The sequence below is a fragment of the Cervus elaphus genome, chromosome 14 (assembly GCF_910594005.1).
Source record: "Cervus elaphus chromosome 14, mCerEla1.1, whole genome shotgun sequence".
Classification (NCBI taxonomy): domain Eukaryota; kingdom Metazoa; phylum Chordata; class Mammalia; order Artiodactyla; family Cervidae; genus Cervus; species Cervus elaphus.
The window spans coordinates 47,273,622-47,295,746 of NC_057828.1; the positions used below are offsets into that span (position 1 = coordinate 47,273,622).

The 22,125-nt window shown below is 44.1% G+C and overlaps 1 long non-coding RNA gene across 1 annotated transcript; it reads right to left on the reverse strand.

Moving 5' to 3' along the window:
• Positions 1-3,476: 3,476 nt before the first annotated feature.
• On the reverse strand, positions 3,477-18,479 carry LOC122708285. Its single transcript, XR_006345096.1, has 3 exons — positions 18,426-18,479; positions 11,585-11,831; positions 3,477-5,480 (listed from the first exon to the last, which is right to left on the reverse strand). It is a non-coding gene; the product is annotated as an uncharacterized LOC122708285 (long non-coding RNA).
• Between the last annotated feature and the right edge of the window lie 3,646 nt (positions 18,480-22,125).

Consider the following 22,125-nt stretch of genomic DNA (forward strand, 5'->3'; position numbering starts at 1 on the left):
GTTAGATTTTTTTTGTGCAGAACATGGCTCATGGGGATGATTCATCCTCAGCTGTTTCACACTTGGGGCTTAGGAAATCCATGTCCAATCAGTGGAGAACCAATGGCCCAGAAGTTCTCTTATCAACTTCTGATAGGAGTTTGCAGCCCATAAAACTCAGCTCACACACTCCCTGTAGAGAAAACACCTGCACCTGGGCTTCTTGGCCCAGAAGGTTGCTATTTAGTCACTGGTGAGTAAAGGGCATCATTGTTCCTCTCCTCCCTTGTCACTGAAGAAAAACAATCCAGCTCTGGCAGTGGGCAGCTTACTGGGGACCCTCACCAGATGCTTCTCTGGTAGATCTTGCAGCCCATGAGAAAAGGAGTGGTGATAGCTGTCCTGGACGAGCAAGGAGTGATGCTGTTATGGTGTTTTTCTGAAATCCCATCAACACCTCTATGCTGACACTGTTTTAGTAAATTAACTCTTCCCAGCACTAAAATCATTCATGTCATTACTTCTGAATAACAGGACTCATGAAAGTGACAGAAAACAGTGATGTATGACCTGCAACAAGAAAGCAAACATGGAACACTTTTCAAACTTCAGTTAAGAATTCCAGCCCGAATTTGAGTCAGTTGTAGTGAGCTGGATGAACCTAGAGCCTGTTACAGAGTTAAGTAAGTCAGGAAGAGAAAAACAAATACGATGTATTAATGCACATATTCTTGTACCCTATCATGCTGAAGCTGAAGCTCCAATACTTTGGCCACCTGATGTGAAGAGCCAACTCATTGGAAAAGACCCTGATGCTGGGAAAGATTGAGGGCAGGAGGAGAAGGGGGAGACAGAGGATGAGATGGTTGGGATGCATCACTGATTGAATAGACATGATCTTGGGCAAACTCTGGGAGACAGTGAAGGACAGGGAAGCCTGGAGTGCTGCTGTCCATGGGATCGCAAAGAGTTGGACATGTCTTAGTGACTAACCAGCAACAACAGCACATATATATGGAATCTAGAAAAAAATGGTGCTGATGAATCTATTTGCAGGACAGCAATAAAAATGCAGAAGTTAGAGAACAGACTTGTGGACATAGTGAGACAAGGAGAAGGTGGGACAAATTGAGAGAGTAGCATTGAAACATACACGTTACCGTATGTAAAATAAATAGCTGGTGGAAAGTTGCTGTGTAACACCAGGAGCTTAACACAGAGCTCTGTGACAACCTAGAGAGGTGGGAGGGAGGCTTAAGTGGGAGGGAACATGTATATACTTATGAGTAATTCACATTGTTGTATGGCAGAAACCAACACAGCATTGTAAAGCAATTATCCTCCAATCAAAAAAAAAAAAGAATTCCAGCCCAGCTTCAGCAGTGAGTCCTTGATTTTAGAAATAAAACAGACCATATGCCACCATCACCCAGACTCACGGATGGTGCTTTGGACCAGAGCATGATTCCGTAAGAGAGGTCCTGACTCTTGTTACACTGGCTGCAAACACTCTTGCTGTTTCATCTCTCCTCTGACCTGCCTGCCCAATTGGATAATTTTGTGAGCCAAACAGAGCAGAAATATTTTACTGATGCACCTGCTCTGAAGTAAAACAAGATGCAGAAGGAAGGGTCAATGTGTATTCACTCACAAAGTATAAAATGTGCACTAATGGAATCTCTGCCGAGGGAGGGAGGAACATTGGCAAAGTGGCTCTAACCCTGGCTGGAAAACGAGGTGTTGGTGGCGGCGGGGAACAGAGTCTTTGTGAGCAGCAATCTCAGCTGAAACCTTCCAAGGGCGGCACATCCCTCCTCGAGTCCTCTCTGGCCCTCTGCCCACCCCTGCCCCACCCATCCTGTATGGCCTGGGTCAACACCACCTCTGACAGTAGCCACTCCAGAGCCTCCTGTGGGGGAACTCCCGTGGACATGGGTTTTGTGTCAGATAGGAGAGGCTAGGTCAGGCCACAGTCCTGTGCGACCTCCAAGTCCTATGAGACATGTCCAGCATTGTCTGGAAAATTCTGATCTGCAGAGTCATCCAGGCAGAAGGAGGTTCCACTGGCCATGTGCTCCCCCGGTCAGTGCAGGATGGAGAAGGAAACAGGACAGTGTTCCCTGGTCCTTCAAGGTCCTCCCACCCCTTAATGACACACCTCGCTTCTGCTCATGTTTCATTGAGTCAAACAGCCTCCCCAGCCACAAGGAGGGAGATGCCAGCCTATTAAGAACCTAGAAAGAGGAAACCTGAGGTTCAGGTAAAGAACGCTAGTGACTTCCCCAGAACTGGATTGTTACAGGTGGTACCTGCTTAGCCAACACCTGGAGACCCCTGGCTGGAGGGAGGGGAGCCCACCTGCCAGCTGAGGCCATGTGTCCACGTGACAGAGGCTGCAACCGGCACGTTCAGTTCCATGGGGACACAAGCTTCTTTCCCTTCTATGGTTGTATCCCTGCTGCCTGCATGGGGCCTGGCACAAGAAGGCAGTCAGCAAACACTGCTGGGACTTCCCTTGTGGTCCAGTGGTTAAGACTTTGAACTTCCAATGCAAGGGGCATGGGTTCGATCCCTGGTTGGGGAACTAAGATCCCACATGCTGTGCAGTATGGCCAAAAAATAAGAAAATTTTGATGATAATTTTTAAAAGCTCAATTAAAAAAACACTGCAGGAGGCACGAATGCCTTGGCAGCTTGTCACGGTCTTATGTGCAAGGTGTGTCACCCCACGAGACATTCAGCTTTCTGAGGGCAAGGGTTTCATCTTGTCCTTCTTGGCCTTCACTCCTTCAATAAGCAAATGCTGTGCTCAGCACTTGGCTTGGAAAGAAAGATGAGAATCAACACACCAACCCTGATCTCTGTCCTCAGGGTCTCAGATGGTAAAAAACATAAACTGTGTACTGAGGGTCAGCATCCTGCCAGAGAGGGTGTTTACCAAACGCATGGAAAGGCAAATGGGAGTGTGAAGACAACCCAGAAACTTTCCCCAAGAAAATAAGATGGTCTTCAGGTCTTAAAGAAGAAGAGGGATTTCCCTGGTGGCCTAGTGGTTAAGAAGGCCACTTTCCAATGCAGGGGACGTGGGTTTGATCCCTGGTTGGAGAACTAAGATCCCACATGCTGTGGGGAAACTAAGCCTGTGTGCCGTGATGAAGACCCAGCATAACTGAAAATAAATACAATTTTAAAAGTTTTAATTAAAAAAATAAAATGTACATATTTTAAAAAAGAGGGGGGGAGTGTAGAAGGCATCTCCCAGGTATAAAAGGAAAATGCTAGCATTCACATGTGGGAGACCGGTGAGCAGAAACATGTAAAGTTTTGTAAGTGTTTTTTTCCTGCAGGCGAGAAGTCTGTAAGGATGGTCAAGGTGACAGGGCAGACAGTAAATGTTTAATTAAGGCTTTGTGGGTCACATACCATCTCTATCACATTTTCTTCCTCTCTCTGTGTGTTATAACCCTTTAAAAATAGAAAAACTATTCTTAGCTTACAGGCCATACAAAAACACAAACAGGCTAAGGCACACCCACAGGATGGCTTTCATCAAAAAGATGGAAAAACCCAGGCTGGTGAGGATGTGGAGTAACTGGAGCCCGTACCTTGCTGGTGGCGAGGTAAAAGTAGAGCCACTGCGGTGGAAAACAGTCAGGCGCTTCCTGAAAAGGTTAAATATAGAGTCACCATATGACTGTGTGGTTCCACTCCGAGGTGGACACCCGAGAGAAATGAAAACATACGTCCACACAAACACTGGCATGTAAATGTTCACAGCGGTGTTATTCCCAACAGACAAAAGGCAGAAACAATCCAAATATCCATCAACTGGTGAACAGATGAGGAATATGCGCTATGTCTGTACAACGGAATATATTTAGCAAGAAGAAGAAATGGAATTTGGATACAGGCTACAATGTGGATGAACTTGGAAAACATCCTGTGACGTTAAAGAAGCAGATACAGGAAACCACCTACTGGATGATTTTGTTTACACAAAGGGCTTCCCCGATGGCTCAGCAGTAAAGAATCTGCCTGCAATGCGCGAGACACAGGAGACATGGGTTTGATCCCTGGGTCGGGAAGATCCCCTAGAAGAGGAAGTGGTAACCCACTCCAGCTTTCTAGACTGAAAAATCCCATGGACAGAGGAGCCTGGCAAGCTAAGTTCAAAGTGTTGCAAAGAGTCAGACACAACTGAGTGACTAAGCATTTATACTAAACGTCCAGGCCAGGCAAATACACAGAGACAGAAAGCAGATTAATCGTTGCCTTGGGCTGGAGGAGTTAGGGAAAGACAAGGAATGACTGCTAGTGGGGGCAGAGTCTCTTCAGGGGGTGATGAAACTGCTCTCAAATTAGATTGTAATGATGTTTGCACAGCTCTGTAAATATACTACAAGCCACTGAATTATATATTTTAAAAGTGTGAATCCTACAGTTTGTGAATTATATTCCTCTCTTCCCTGGAGAAGGAAATGGGAACCCATTCCAGTATTCTTGCCTGGAAAATTCCACGGACAGAGGAGCCTGGTGGGCTTTATTTAGTCCTTGGGGTTGCAAAGAGTTGGATATGACTGAGCGACTAAACAACAACAACAAAATAGAACCTTCCCGAGTCTGGGGAAGGAGGGCACAGGGTCTGGCTGTTGCGAAGCTCCTGCGCCTTCCCCCACCTGCCAAGAGAAAATGGGGAGCCAGGCCCCCTCAAAAGTGGGAGTGGACAGAATGGGGATTTGCCTCACACAAGAGTCTTGGTGTGCCCCGTTAGAAGCATCAGGATGTGTGATTATACACTATATTTGTCTCAAGTGTGAATTTAAACAGAATCATAAACTTGGATATGCAAAAAAAGCCAGAGTGATGGTTATTGTGTCAGCCTGAGCAGGCTGTCGTGTCCAGATATCTAATCAAACACCAACTGGGGTGTTACCTTGAAAGTATTTTGTAGATGTGGTCAATCTCTGCCATCACTGAATTCGAGGAAATGAGAGGATCCCTGATGATGGGATTGGGCCTCACCCAACCAGTCAGAGGCCTTAAGAGCCCATACTGTGGTTTCCTGGAGAAGGGATTCTGCTGAAGACAGTGGTGTTGGACTGGTCAATTTGAGGTGCTCCCCACTCCATCCCACCTTCTTTCCTTATCCTGGGTGGGACTGGGATTCAGGGGAGGTTTACACAGTATCTGAGTGTCACAGACAGGATGGCACAGCTGGTCCATGGCCCTCTGCCCTGGATGCTCCTGAGAGTCCCTTGTCCACCAGGTCCTGGGCTCTGCCCTCCATTCCTGTGACCCTGTGATTGACGCCTACAACCTGCTGGGGCCTCCGGTTGTCAAATGCTATGCTCTTTGTTCTCAGTGACCAAATGTGAGGTTTCCTCTCGCCTACCGGTCGTCGAAGTCACTTCTGTGCCCTTCTCAGGCTGAGGGACCACCCCTCTCTCTCTGCCCAGTCACACTGGGTGTGCGGGTCTATGTCAGGCTGGCCCAGAGCCCATCTGAAAGAAAGAAATAAATAAACTTAAAACTATAAAATTCTATATAAAAAAAAGAAACTAGTTTTCTAGATTGATGCATGTTAATATAATTTACATAAAATAAATTGTTCAATTGCTTAGTCATGTCCAATTCTTCGTGAACCCATGGACTGCAGCATGTCAGGCTTCCTGGTCTTTCACCATCTCCTGGAGCTTGTTCAAACTCATGTCCATTGAGTCAGTGATGCCAACCAACCGTCTCATCCTCTGTCATCCCCTTCTTCTACTGCCTTCAATCTTTCCCAGCATCCAGGTCTTTTTTTTAATGAGTTTGCTCTTTGTATCAGGTGGCCAAAGTATTGGAGCTTCAGCTTCAGCATCAGTCCTTCCAGTGAATATTCAGGGTTGATTTCCTTTAGGATTGAGTGGTTGGATCTCCTTGCTGTCTAAGGGGCTCTCAAGAGTCTTCTCCAACACCACAGTTCAAAAGCATCAATTCTTTGGCACTCAGCTTTCTTTATGGTCCAGCTCTCACATCCATATATGACTACTGGAACAACTATAGCTTTGACTAGACCGACTTTTGTTGGCAAAATAATGTCTCTGCTTTTTAATATGCTCTCTAGGTTTGTCATAGCTTTTCTTTCAAGGAACAAGCATCTTTTAATTTCATGACTGCAGTCACCATTTGCAGTGACTTTGGAGCCCAAGAAAATAAAGTCTGTTACTCTTTCCATTGTTTTCCCATCTATTTGCCATGAAGTGATGGGACTGGAAATAAATAAATTTCAGTGATTAAACCAGAATAAATATAAATTTCTTATAAGTAATACTTATAATTTATTTATATTAAATATATACATAAACCAGAATATCATTGCCAAGTGAACTATCTTTATTCTCACCACCTCTGACATCAAATGTGTGGGCTTTTTCCTGCACCAACACCAACTGGGTGTCCAAGAATTCAGTTCAATTCTGACCTTACCTGTCAGGCCCACAGTTAAGGTCTCGGTCCCACAGGACTGTCCTCACTTCGGTTGCCAATCTCATGTCCCCAGGCCACTCATCCTTCTGACAGATGAGCAGATAAGCCAGGGGTTCCCCTATGATTTATCCAAACCCTCCTCAGGTTTGACAATTTGCTGCTGCCGCTGCTGCCAAGTCACTTCAGTCGTGTCCAACTCTGTGTGACCCCATAGATGGCAGTCCATCAGGCTCATCCATCCCTGGGATTCTCTAGGCAAGAACACTGGAGTGGGTTGCCATTTCCTTCTCCAATGCATGAAAGTGAAAAGTGAAAAGTGAAAGTGAAGTCGCTCAGTCATGTCCGACTCTTCACTACCCCATGGACTGCCTCCTACCAGGCTCCTCCGTCCATGGGATTTTCCAGGCAAGAGTACTGGAGTGGGTCACCATTGCCTTCTCCTGATAATTTGCTAGAATCCCTCAAAGAGTTGTGCATGCTCAGTTGTGTCCAACTATTTGTGACCCCATGGCCTGTAGCCCGCCAGGCTCCTCTGTCCCTGGGATTCAGTTCAGTTCAGTTCAGTTCAGTTCAGTTCAGTCGCTCCATCATGTCTGACTCTTTGCAACCTCATAGACTGCAGCACATCAGGCTTCCCTGTCCATCACCAACTCCCAGAGTTTGCTCAAACTCATGTCCATTGACTTGGTCATGCCATCCAGCCAGCTCATCCTCTGTCATCTCCTTCTTCTCCTGCCTTCAATCTTGCCCAGCATCAGGGTCTTTTCCAGTGAGTCAGTTCTTTGCATCAGGTGGCCAAAATATCAGAGCTTTAGCATCAGTCCTTCCAATGAATATTCAGGGCTGATTTCCTTTAGGATTAACTGATTTGATCTCCTTGCAGTCCAAGGGACTCTCAAGAGTCTTCTCCAACAACACAATTCAAAAGCATCAATCCCATGGGATTACCCCAGCAAGACTACTGGAATGGTTGTCATTTCCTCCTCCAGGGGATCTTTCCCACCCAGGGATCAAACCAGCATCTCCTGTGGCTCCTGTATTGTCAGGCATATTCTTTACCACTGCACCATCTGGGAAGTCCTCAAAGAGCTGAGGAAAGAACTTTACTTATTATTACTGCTTTTATAATAAAAGATACAGCTCAGGGACAGCCAGATGGAAGAGACACATACACAAGGCAAAGTCTGTTGGAAAGATGGGGAGCTTCTGTACCCTTTCTGGGAGTACCATCCTCCCAGAACCTGGATGTGTTCACCCACCCACACTCTATCACTGAAGGGTTTTACGGTGGTTTCACTACAAATGGATGACTTATGAAATCTTTGGACATTGGTGACTAACTCAATCTCCAGTCCCTCTTTCCTTGCTGAAAGTTGGTGTGTGCATGTGTACACTTGAGAGTTCGTGGGTGCTGCTGAAAGTTTAACTGTCTAATCATGTCTTGATCGTGCTGACAACTGGCTCCCAACCTGAAGTTACCTAGGGACTTCCAGCCAAGGGTCATCTCATTCAAAAGAGTCATCATTCCAGAGATGCCAAGGGTTTTAGAAGCTGTATTCCAAGTACGAAGACAAAAACCATTTATCTATTTCCCATTGTGCCACACCAAGTATACTGAATATTTGTGTTAATCAGTCTGCACCTCCCTTCCTAACAGAGAAACCTAACCCGATCATCCAAGCGGATTGCTGTTGTTGTTCAGTTCGCTAAGTCATGTCCGACTCTTTGCGACCCTGTGGACTGCAGCATGCCAGCCTCCCCTGTCCTTCATTATCTCCCAGAGTTTGCTCAAATTCATGTCCATTGAGTCAGTGATGCTATCTAACCATCTCATCCTTGGTCTTCTTTTTCTCCTTTTGCTTTCAGTCTTTCTCAGCACCAGGGTCTTTTCCAGTGAGTCAGTTCTTTGCATCTGGTGGTCAAAGTATTGGGGCTTCAGTCTTATCATCAGTCCTTCCAGTGAATATTCAGGGTTGATTTCCTAGAAGATAGACTGGTTTGATCTTCAAGGGACTCTCAAGAGTCCTCTCAAGCACCACAATTTGAAAGCATCAATTCTTCAGTGCTCAGCCTTCTTTATGACTACTGGAAAACCATAGCTTTGAGTAAATGTACCTTTGTTGACAAAGTAATGTTTTTGCCTTTTAATAGACTGTCTAGGTTTTTCATAGCTTTCCTTCCAAAGAGCAAGTGTCTTTTAATTTTATGGCTGTGGTCACCATCTGCAGTGATTTTGGAGCCCATGAAAAGAAAATCTGTCACTGTTTCCACTTTTTTACCATCTATGTGCCATGAAGTGATGGGACCAGATGACATGGTCTTAGTTTTTTGAATGTTGAGTTTTAAACCAGGTTTTTCACTCTCTTCTTTCATCTTCATCAAGAGGCTCTTTAGTTCTTCACTTTATGCCGTCAGGGTAATGTTATCTGCATATCTGAGGTTGTTGATATTTCTCCTGGCAATCTTGATTCCAGCTTGTGGGTCATCAGGCCCTGCATTACATATGGTGTACTCTGAAAATAAGGTAAATAAGCAGGGTGACAATATACAGCCTTGTCATACTTCTTTCCCCATTATGAACCAGTCTGTTGTTCCATGTCTGGTTCTAACTGTTGTTTCTTGACCCACATACAGTTGTCTTGGGAGACAGGTTAGGGGATGCGGTACTGCTCCCTTAATATGAGAAAAGTCTGAGACTTACAGAAGAGCATCATTGACTTAGGGATAACAGAAGGAACCTCCCTCCACCAGAATGAACTCAATCTCCAGATAAGAGTCCTCCATCATACAACAAAATAAATGTCTATCAGTTGTAGAGGCTGAAGGCCTGGGCATAAAGGACTGAGGCCAGTCATGCTAGCCAAGGGGAAGGCCAGGAGAGGCAGCTGCTCTGAAGGCCACAGGATGAAGGCAGGATGACTGGGAGGAGGAGCTTGGAGAGGCTGTCTGGCCCTTGAAAGACCAGCCCACACTGCAAAGCACACTCCAGGGACCCCCTCTGTTCCTTCCCTTCTGCTCCACCAACCATACTCCTAGAGAGGCAGGTGGAGGCTGAAACCATTTTCTTCTGTCAAGCCTGGGTGGAAAATCTAGACAGACATTTCTCCAAAGAAGACATACAGATGGTTAAAAAGCATATGCAAAGATGCTCAGCATCACTAATTATTAGAGAAATGCAAATCCAAACTTGAATGAGGCCTCACCTCACACTGGTCAGAATGGTCATCCTCAAAAAATCTGCAAATGCTGGAGAGAATGTCGAGAAAGAGGAGCCCTTCCACTTTGGTGGGAGTGTAAACTGGTGCACCCTCTGCAGAGAACAGTATGGCGGCTCCTTAAGAAACTAAAAATAGAGCTACCATATGACCTAGCAATCTCACACCTGGGCATATATTCAGAGAAAATAATAATTTGAAAAGAATCATGCACCCCGATATTCACTGCAGCACTATTTACAGTAGCCAGGACATGGAAGCAACCTAAATGTCCACAGAGAAATGGATATAGAAGATGTGGTACATGTATGCAATGGAATATTATTCATCCATAAAAAACAATGAAATAATGCCATTTACAGCACCATGGATGGACCCAGAGATTATCATACTAAGTAAGTCAGAGAAAGACAAGTATCACATCATATCACTCATGTTTGGAATCTAAAAAAAGGTTACAAATGAACTTATCTACAAAACAGAAATAGAGCTACACCTGTAGAAAATAAACTTATGGTTATGGGGCAGTCGGCGGTAGGAGGGGAGGGATAAATTTGGAGATTGGGATTGACACATACACATGACTATAACATAAAACAGATAACTAATAAGGACCTACCGTATAGCACAGGGAACTCTACTCAATACTACATGATTTGACCTATATGGGAAAAGAGCATAACAAAGAGTGGAGATATATATATATATATATATATATATAATATATATATATATATATAGTATAAGGCTTCCCAGGTAGCTCCGGTGGTAAAAAACCCACCTGCCAATGCAAAAGACATAAGAGACAGAGTTTGATCCCTGGGTCAGGAAGATCCCCTGGAGAAGGGCATGGCAACCCACTCCAGTATTCTTGCCTGGAGAATCCCATGGACAGAGGAGTCTTGCAGGCTACAGTTCATAGGACTACAAAAAGTCAGACACGACTGAGCAACTAAGCACTCATGCATGCATATATACTGTAACAGATTCATTTTACTGTGTACATAAAATTAATATAACATTGTAAATCAACTATACCTCAATAAAAAATTTTACAAAAACATAGAGAACTCAAAAAATTGAAAAAGAAAAAGAAATGGGAGATCTCAAAGAGCAAACATAATCACCTCCACCTTTGTTTCCTAGTTAAAAATGAAATTTATATTTCTCACTTCTGACCATAGAATTATTTCACATGTAGTGTGGATTTTGTCTTCACAAAATGACATTTGTATTTATGTACGGCCTGCTTTCCCTGGGCTGTCGGTCCTAAGGTAGAGCCAGCAGCTCCAATAATAATTCCTACAGAGTCCACGGGGTCAGTGGACAGAGAAATGCCACTCATCCATCAATCCTGGCAGCTCGGCTCCCCAGAGGCCAGAGATGCTCCTGAAAAGTTCTTTGTCCTCAGGGATGGAAAAAATCCCAGGCTTTGTTTACCCCAGAGCCACCATCCACAACAGAATCTGCCAGTCTTTGTATATTACAATAGCAGGAAACCTAGTGATAGAGAATCGGCATTCTTTATCGGGCTTGATTCATTAACCTTAAGATTCACTTAACTTTGTCTTTGCCACTTCTTAGTTCCAAAAAAAAAAAAAAAAAGGTTTGAAACCAGCATCAACCCGGAAGTGCCTCTGGTGGGGTTTCTCCGCAGCCAGGCAAAATAAACACACCCACCAGGGCCATCAGCACAGGCCACCGGTGGCAAAGACCCAAGTCACAGCAGCTGGGGTTCTGCTGACAGAGTTGTGGCTCCTCCCTGTCCACACTCACGGCATGAGGCCAGCAGGATGTGTGACAAGATTTTCCTTTCAGGCTGAATGGTAGAAAGTCGTCGTTTCGGCTTAGGGGTGCAGGGTGTGAAGAGGGTCAGGAGATCAGTTTCCTAGCCCTGTACACAACTATAAGCTGACACCCACCTCACCACTGCTAGGTTTGCCGCCGTCTGGTGAAACGGGGTTTTCTGTGTGGCTGCTCAAAACCCTGCAGCCCAAATAACTCCTGTCTTGGAGGGGGCAGCTGGCTGGAGTAGGATGGTGGGCGGTGCGGATGGCAATCGGGCAGCTTGTTTGCAGGCAGTCACGTGCTCTCCTCCTCCTGGGTGGTGTCCCCGCCTACAGCATGATGAATGCTCTAGAATCTGGCCCGACCCAGAGCAGTAATTTCCTGTGAGTGGAAGGGTCAGGCATATCACTTAACTGATACCAATCTGGATCCTGGAACCAGCTCTGCTGGTAACTAGCCCTGTGCCAATGAGCAAACCATTTATACCTGTCTGGGTTCCTTCATTTGTAATAGTGGGGGGCAGGGAGGTCCTTGATGGGCCAAGTCCCTTCCGTTCTAACCTCTTTGGTATTGTGATTTCCTTTCCAGAAGCAAGTAAAGGAGCAAGGGGATTATATTATAAAAGACTAAATCTATCATAGCAAGAACACTGCTTGTGTGTTGATTTCTAAAGCAGCCCTTTAAAAAAACAATTGAGCAGATAAGGAAATGTGTGTGCATACAAAACCGTGTGGCTCAGCCTTGACTCAGCTTAGAAGCTGAGGGCAACTGGGTATTCATAAGATTGAATCATAGTAAGCATTCACCCAGCAGAAGAATGTTTCTGTTCTCTACTCCACTTGGTCTCACAAATCTGCTTTTATTAACTACTATGTGACATCAGACACTCTAGGATTTTTTTTTTTTAAATCAGGGTGTTGGTATAAAATGTCTAGTAATATTCCTTTGTATGTATGTACCACAACTTCTTGATCCATTGATCTCTCGATGGACATCTAGGTTGCTTCCATTTTCTGGCTATTGTAAATAGTGCTACAGTGAACATTGGGGTACATGTGTCTTTTTCAATAATGTTTTTCTCAGGATATATGCCCAGTAGTGGGATTGCAAGTGCAGGGAGAAAATATCGATAACCTCAGATATGCAGGTGATACCACCCTTATGGCAGAAAGCAAAGAGAAAGCCTTTTGATGAAAGTGAAAGAGAAGAGTGAAAAAGCTGACTTAAAGTTCAACATTCAAAAAACTAAGATCATGGCATCCAGTCCCATCACTTCATGGCAAATAGATGGGGAAACAATGGAAACAGTGAGAGACTTTATTTTCTTGGGCTCCAAAATTAGTGCAGATGGTGACTGCAGCCATGAAATTAAAAGGCACTTGCTCCTTGGAAGAAGAGCTCTGACTAACCTAGACAGTATATTAAAAAGCAGAGACATTACTTTGCCAACAAAGGCCTGTCTAGTCAAAGCTGTGGTTTTTCCAGTAGTCATGTATGGACGTGAGAGTTGGACTATAAAGAAAGCTGAGCACCGAAGAATTGATGCTTTTGAACTGTGGTGTTGGAGAAGACTCTTGAGAGTCCCTTGGACTGCAAGGAGATCCAACCAGTCCATCCTAAAGGAGATCAGTCCTGGGTGTTCATTGGAAGGACTGATGTTGAAGCTGAAACTCCAATACTGTGGCCACCTGATGTGAAGAGCCAACTCATTGGAAAAGACCCTGATGCTAGAAAAGATTGAGGGCAGTAGAAGAAGGGGAAAACAGAGGATGAGATGGTTGGATGTCATCACCGACTTGATGGACATGAGTTTGAGCAAGCTCTGGGAGTTGGTGATGGACAGGGAAGCCTGGTGTGTTGTAGTGCATGGGATGGCAAAGAGTCAGACACAACTGAGTGACTGAACTGAACTGAACTGATGGTAGTTTTATTCCAATTTTTTAAAGATATCTCCATACTGTTCTCTATAGTGGCTGTATCAATTTACATTCCCACCAACAGTGCAAGAGGGTTCCCTTTTCTTTACGCCCTCTACCTGATAACCTATTCGCAAGGCAGGAGTAGAGATGCAGACATAGAGAACAGACTTGTGGACACAGGAGGGGAAGGAGAGGGTGGGATGAATTTGGAGAGTATCATAGAAACATATACACTGCCATGTATGGAATAGATAGCTAGTGGGAAGCTGCTGCATAGCACAGGGAGCTCAGCCTGGTGCTCTGTGACGACCTAGAGGGGTGTGATGGGGGTAGAAGCGGGAGGGAGGTTTGAGAGGGAGGGGACATATGTATACTTATGGCTGATTCACACTGTTGCATGGCAGAAACCAACACAACACTGTAAAGCAATTATCTTTCAATTAAAAATAAACTTAAAAATTTCTCTGAAAGTCCAATCAAGGTCATCCCCCATTATGTTGTTTGTCTCTTAAGAATAAATTCATCTCTGAGTCTGTCTGTCTCACCTGACAAACTGGTCCATTTCCTCTTCGCAGACAATACACTGTGCAATCCATCCTTTTCTTGTTGGAGAATTCAGAGTAAAGGTCAGTGTTCAGTTCAGTTCTTTTTCTTACCCTGAGTCCTTCATTGTAATTTTACCTGTCTCTTGACTCTTATTTTAATGATTTTGGGTTTCACTGAGGTACTCATTCTTTGTTAATGAATTCATTCATTCATTCAAGCAATTGTCTAGATTTATAGAAAAGCTGCACAGAAATACAGAGAATTACCATATCTCCCCTTCCTCTCCTTATATACAGTTTCCTGTATTATTAACATCTTTCATTCATGGTACACTTACTACAGTTGATAAGCAAGTATTGATACATTATTATTAATTAAAGCCTATAGTTTATATTAGGGTTTACTCCCTGTGCTGTGCTCTAAGGGTTTTGATAAACACATAATATCACGTGTCCACCATCGAAGTATCATGCTGAAAAATTTCACTGTCGTAAAAATCCCCTGGCTCCACCTATTCATACCCTCTCCCTTCCCTACAACCCCCGGCAACCCTTATCTTTCCACCATCTCCCTAGTTTTGCTTTTCCGGAAAGTCATGCAGTTGGAATCATACAGGAGGTCTGTAGCTTTTTCAGACTGGTTTCTTTCACTTAGTAATATGTATTTGAGGCTTCACCATACCTTTCTGTGGCTTGAGAGCTCATTTCTTTTTATCACTGAATAATATTCTATTGTATGGATGTGCCACAGTTTGGTTATCCATTTGCTTATGAAAGAATATCTTGGTTGCTTTTAATTTTTAGTGGTGGTGGTTTAGTCACACTAAGTCATGTATGACCCTTGCGACCCCATGGACTGTAGCCTGCCAAGCGCCTCTGTCCGTGGGATTTCCCGGGCAAGAATACAGGTAACCATTTCCTTCTCCAGGGGATCTTCCTGATCCAGGGATCAAACCCACATGTCTGCTTGGCAAGTGGATTATTTGCCCCTGAGCCACCAATTTTTACTGATTAGTAAGAAGAAGAAAGAAACTGATTTTTACTGATTTTCATTACTATCACTTTATTGTAAGCTGCCTCTAAGCCTCTCTGAATGTAAACAGGAATACAAGTTTGTATTTTAATATGCATAACAGTTCACACTACAAAGTTCACTTTTTAAAACCTTGCCAAGTAGAATCAAGGTTTACCACAGATCTGGCTAACAGAACCGACTTGTGGGATGACTCTCTTACCTCCAGCTCTGGGAGTCTAGAGCATCCCACGCACTGTCTAAGTACGATGTGGACCAAGCACTGCTGTATCAGGTAGAGAATTCAGCAGGGGTTTACCTCAACATGCACAAAAATTACAGACACCAAATTTTCCTGCTTCCTAACTGGAATAAAATTCAAACTGCTGTTCATCAAGACTCCCAGATGTAGAGAATAGACTTGTGGTTGCCAAGGGTGGAGGGGGGACTGGGGAGGGATGGAGTGAGACTTTAGGATTAGCAGATGCAAACTATTATATAGAGAATGGATAAACAAGGTCCTACTGTATAGCATAGGGAGCTATATTCAATGTCCTGTGATAGATCATAAATGGAAAAGAATATGAAAAGGAACACATATATATGTATAACTGAGTCACTTTGTTGTACAGCAGAAATTAGCAACATTGTAAATTAGCTACAATAAAATAAAATTTTTTTTAAAGTAGCTGCTTATCAGAAATAAGCAGACAGAATTGCACTTTCTGCTATTCAAGACACTCCAGAATTCTTAATACATAGCTAACTGTTTTTCCTAACAATGCGTTGGCATTGTGCAGGTAGAGTATGCACAGCTTGGTTATAGGCCAGAGATTAAAAAGACAGTACAAATTCTTCTTGGGGTGTATATTGGGTTACACTTGCCTTCTCTGAGATCTGAGCAGGAGGTGCGAACTGAATATAAACCCAAACTGTTTTTACATTTTTATTAAGATGAAACAAGGGTGTCTGGTTTGGGTGTGTGTGGGCTTGTCTTTTCAAACAGTGTTAAAAGGCTCATTACAAAACCAAAAGAGTGGTCACTTGCCCCATTTAATTTCATTGGATACTTCCAACTCCTGTAGATCTTTCCCTCTCTACACCTTTCTTCTTTCGTTCTCTCCTATTGCAATTTTGTTCTCTTCTCCTTAGTGTTATGTTTGGATTTCTTTGTCTTTTGTGTGTGTATCTGTTCTAGATTCTTGGTTTGCAGTTGCCATGATGTTTTTGGATAGCAGTCTCTATAGACATGTGATTGTTTTCAGTTGCTAATCTCTTGATTTCAAATGCATTTTCAAAACCCTGCATTTTTACCCTCCTCCCCACAAGAAGACTGTTTTTGATATCATGTCTACATCTAATTTTTTTGTGTGTGAAAAGTGAAAGTATTAGTCACTCAGTCTTGTCTGACTCTTTGTGACCATATAGACTGTAGCCTGCAAGACTCCTCTGTCCATGGGATTCTCCAGACAAGAATACTGGGTGGGTTGCCATGCACTCCTCCAGGGGACCTTCCTAACCCAGGAATTGAACCTGGGTCCCCTGCATCACGGGCAGACTGTTGTATGGATACTTCCGATTCTTAGCAGATTCTTCTGATAGTTATTTCCCTACTTTTAAGTATAGGTTTACAAGGGCTTCCCTGGAGGCTCAATTGGTAAAGAATCTGCCCAACATAGGAGACCCAGGTTTGATCCCTGGGTCCAGAAGATCCCTTGGAGGAGGAAATGGCAACCCACTCCAGTATTCTTGCCTGGAGAATCCCATGGACAGAGGAGTCCAGCAGGCTATAGCCCATGGGGTCACAAAGAGTTGGACATGACTGAAGCAATTTAGCATTTTGTTACAATGCTTCCCAGTTGGCACTAGTGGTAAAGAACGCATCTGCCAATGCAGAAGACTTAAGAGATGCAGGTTCAATCCCTGGGTTGGGAAGATCCCCTGAAGGAGGAAATGGCAACCTATTCTAGTATTCATGCCTGGAAAATTCCGTAGACCCAGGTGCCTGACAGGCTACAGTCCCTGGAGCCACAGAATCAGACATGACTGAGCAACTAACACACACACACATGCACACACACACACGTCTACAGGCTTCCAGGTGACCCTAACGGTAAAGAACTCACCTGCCAATGCAGGAGACATAAGAGATGCAGATTCAATCACTGGGTCAGAAAGAAGGAAATGGCTACCCACTCCAATATTCTTGCCTAGAGAATTCCATGGAGTGAGGAGTCTGGCGGGCTACAGTCCACGTTGTCCCAAAGAGTTAGACATGACTGAACGACTAATACTTTCATTCTTTCACAGTTGATTTACAACTCTGTCTTGACTAATCCAACTTAGATACCATCTACTGTCTTCCCATTATGGTAGCTGAGAATTTAGTGCTTTGACACCCAATTATAGTTACAACATTACTGTTTTGTTAAATCTGTCTTTAAAATCTATACTATTAAGACCATGTGAAATATTGTTCACTGCTGAGTCAAGTAATAAACTATGATTATAGTTTCTTTTGCAACTTCTTGTTTGTCTCAAAGTTAATAGTTTTTTTATTTTCTTCCTTTCTTCTTTTTTTGGCCACACAGCATGCAGGATCACTGTTGCCTGATCAGGGATCAAACCTGCACCCCCTGTGTTGGAAGTGCAGTCTTAACCACTAGACTGCAAGGCAAGTTCTTTTTCCTTTTTAAAAATAGTTGCCTTATATTTTGGATTTCCTTTCTTTTATTCATATCTGTACTTTCTCCCTTCATCCCTTAACTTTCCTTCTTCCCAGCTGGTAATCTGTTGGTTCCATTTTTGTCTCTAAGAGACTCCTTCCTGGAACCCAGGCTCACCGACTGTGGCTAAACTCCGTTCCCCTGGCAGGTGCCATAAACTTGTCCTTGGACTTCCCCTCACCACCACCCTGGAAATTCCCTCTGCTCCTCTAAGCCCGCCTTCCTGGGACTTCCTCTTCCTCGTTCTTGGCTATTCAGGTTCTTCCCTCCCCTTTGTGGACCACATCTTCCAGCAGCTTCCTGAGAAAGTATACAGAGCCAGCTGAAAGGTGGGTGCTGGAGTAAGAGATGAAGGTCAGAACAGCAGCTTTCTCACCGCCAGGCCTGTTTGGAGGAGGCGGCTCCCTGTCTGCCAGCCAAGGGCGCATCCTCCGTCTGCACCCTAGAATTAAGTGCACCCACCCAGCTGTGCCAGAAAGCGGCAGCCTCCCCAGATAGGCGAGACCGATGGGACACCTGCTCTCCGCAGCCTGGCAGAGCCTGAGGAGCAGAGAGGGAGGGGAGCACAATGGAGTCCAGATCCTCTCCCCACTGTCCCCAGCCATGCAAGTCATAATCCCAGAGAGGAGGCGTGAGTTGGGGGGCGAGGGGGGAGGGTTGTGGCTAGGCTTGAGCATCAGCATTTTTAAAGTCCCTTGGGTGATTGGATGTAGCCAGGGCAAGAAGCTCTGGCCTAAGCAGAAGTGAACAAGTTGGAAGAAAAAAAGGACTACCTTGGCGATTCAGTGGTTGAGACTCCACGCTTCCACTGCAGGGGGCACAGGTTTTATCCTTGGTCAGGGAACTAAGATCCTGCAAGCCCTGCAGTGCAGCAAAAAAAGAAAAAGAAAAAAGAAGTGAGCAGGTGGAGAAAAGAAAGGGGGAAAAAAGGGAATTCCCTGGAGGTCCAGTGGTTAAAACCCTGTGCTTCCACTACAGGGGGTATGGGTTTGATCCCAGGTCAGGGAACTAAGATCTCACATGCCCCAGGGTGCAGTCTAAAAAGAAGTGAACGGTTTTTAAGGGCTCCTGTCTTTAGCCCCCTCCTCACCTGGCCTCCCCTCTACCACACAGGCTTTGGGCTCCTTGCCTCCATCTGCCCTCCTCCCCTATATCAACAATCCTGCCCCCGTCCCCCTTTATCACCAATAACAGCTCAGTTGCATGTTTCTCTCCTGTTTCACTAGGACTGAGTTTGTGTTTTGGTTTTGTGTTTTTCTTGTTTTGAGAGAGATTTCCACGTGTGGATGGAGGGGGAATAAAAGATGCTTTCTGCCATCTCAAAAACAAACCATGGGGCACAGCCCAATTGAACGACTTCTTTTACCAAGAGTTTTTCTTACACTTTTTAGAAATGACTCAGAGAAATAACGAATGGTTCTATGTCTTTGAAAATATTTCTTGTTTTGAAAAGGAGTAACAGATAAAGGATCTGAGCATCTGCTGCCAAGAGTGGATGGCTTTTAGGTCACAAGTGGTGGAGGTGGGTGGTACCCAGACTACAGGCATCAGCATAGGGCAGAGGGGAACACAGCCAGACTCTCTCCTTATGGAGCCTCTTTAAATGACATGATATAGTTCAGTTTATTATGGCGACTTCCCCCAATAACCCCTTTAATCATCACCACACAGCATAATCATTCATCTTCCCCTACGTGAGCAGGGGGTCTAGGTTTGGGCACTCACCAGCAGCTACACGATCTTTGCCAAGGCTTCAACCTCTCTAAGCCTCACTTTTAGCATCTCTGAAATAGACATACTATTATGTGTGCCATATGCCTCTAAGAGTTAATATGAGGTATTGATCTGATCACATATGGTGAGTTAAAAGGCATTTATCACAGGTATTACCATTATAATTCACCCAATCCTTTTTCTTCCAAGTACAGGGGGAAGTCTCAACTGGGTGGCAGCCTTGCCCAGGACATATCCTTCTGCATGACCTAAATAGATAAATTAAAAGTTTTATTCTACTTTCACATTCAAATAACAATTGCTGGGGGATCAGAAAAAGCAAAGTCTAAACTAAAATAGTCTATTTTTAAACAGATTTAGGTGCGGCTAAATTCCTATACAACATCCTGGGAAGGAAGAATTTAGGGGATCAGGCCAAATGGTGCTAGTGGTAAAGAACCTGCCTACGAATGCAGGAGACATAAGAGACTGGGTTCTATCCCTGGGTCAGGAAGATCCCCTGGAGGAGGGCATGGCAATCTACTTTAGTATTCTTGCCTGTAGAGTGAGGCCTGGCGGACTACAGTCCATGGGGTTGCAAAGAGTTGGACACACCTGAGGCAACTTAGCATGCACACACGCACTACATTTAACTTAGAAATGAACTGGGGGCAAACCACACTGGAGCAGTCTGCTCCAGCTGCCATGATACAACATGACAGATAGCAATAGAAATTATTTTCTCACAGTTCTAGAGGCTGAAGGTCCAGCATGGTCAGGTTCTGGTGAGAGCGCCCTTCCTGGCTTGCAGATGGCCACCTTCTGGCTGTGTGCTCACGAGATGGGGAGAGAGTTAGGGTGTCTCTTCCTTTTCTTATAAAGACACCAGTCCTATTGGATTAGGGCCTCACCCTTACGACCTCATTTAACCTGACTTCCTTAAAGGCCCTGTCTCTGAATATAGTCTTACTGGGGGTTAGAAATTCAACTTGTGGATTCAGGGGGACACAATTCAGTTCCTCCTCTCACATGTGGGTTCTGTCTTCCTGAATGAGCAGTGATAGAAAAGGTGAGTGTCTGGGACTGTAGCCAGAGTCTAGTCTAGACCAGAAGTAGAAATAAACTGGAATTTCCACAATTAGAACTGTGGATCATGGCCAAGCTGATCTCCCGGGCTTGGGGGGAGCTTTCCAGACTCTGGGATATCAATATGAACTGCCTCCTGAAAGCCCCAGTGTCTGCTTGCTGCACATTAATGCTTTTGAAATCAGCTGAACCCTTGTAAACATTCAACTGCTGTTCTGAAGCATAACTGCCTTCACACTGATGATTCTGGAAGCATTTCCCTTTGATAACTCATTGGAGGAGGACGATGGAAATACTGCATTTCTGAATCTGAAACCGCAAGAAGATTTAAGTCTCTGCGTGTTGGTGGTGAGGTCAGAGGATCTGCCACCACGGAATTCAAAGTTCTTTGTGGTTTGACATAATAGCTACCTATTAAGTTTGCCTTCTGCTTGACCTGTGCAACTGCCATTTAGGAAAGGGAAAGCTGTCATCCATCATGTGTCTTTATAAAGAACTTCTCTAAACTTTATCTTATGAAACTGTTTTCATAATTATTTAACTTCGCTCCATTTCCAGAGCACTGCACAAGATGTACAAAGAGAGAAAAAATGGGATCCTTTAAGATCAAGCCAAAAAAATCTTCCAAACTAACAAGAATAAAAGGGGTTGGTAATTTTTTTTCTTTAAAAGAACGTAAATCATATCATGGGGATTCCCTGGTGGCTTAGATGGTAAAGAATCTGCCTGCAATGCAGGAGACAGGTTTGATCCCTGGGTCAGGAAGATACCCTGGAGGAGGAAATGGCAACCCACTCCAGTATTCTTGCCTAAAATATCATGAAATAAGCCCAAAATGAAATCTACTTTATTAAAAAAAAACAATAATAAAACTGCCAGATTTTGTTCTGGTGTTCCTTGGGTGATTCATTCGGCATGCATCATCCAACGTCACTATGTCCACACCCCTCTACAATGATATCTAATGCTCAGAATGCTGATCCTGAGTCATAATTCATGATGAACTAATTTGCAGTGGAAAACTGAAAAGAGCACCAAAGTATTTGGTTTCTTGAATAATTTGCTGACTTTTAAGTCATATAAAAGCTGTATCTTTATGCATACTTTAAAGTTCATTATGAAGTATACTGTCAAGGTAAGAGAATAGAACATATTTTGTTTAACAGTTTGTGCACTTGATTGATAATTTTTAAAACTGGGTACAATATATAGGCTTTGTTTGTACTTTTGCTCAGGCCCCACAAAGGTTAGGGCAGGCCTGCCCTCCACAACACGTCACTCCAGACTCCTTTTATCTTGATGTTCTACCATCCTTAGCATGTCACTTTCGGCTTTGTGGATTCTTACCTCATGGTTCAAGGTGGCTGCTCCAGCTCCAGTTTCATGGCCATATTCCAAGGAGGAAGATGAAAACAAAGAGGAAGAGGATAAGGCGGTGGCGTATCACAAAAACAAAGTATTTAGATTGCAAAGATAACTGTGGTTTCAGGCAGTGAATTTTAAATCATTAAAACTTGGTTCAAACATCTTTATTATTCAAAACAGGAACCATTATTATCAACACATTTTTGCCAAAGAGAAATAAGTTTGCTTATTCCTGTGGTGTAAAGATCCATGCTTCAGGATTCAACAAACTGTCGGAAAGCATCTTCTCCATCCTGTTGGTTGTGAAGG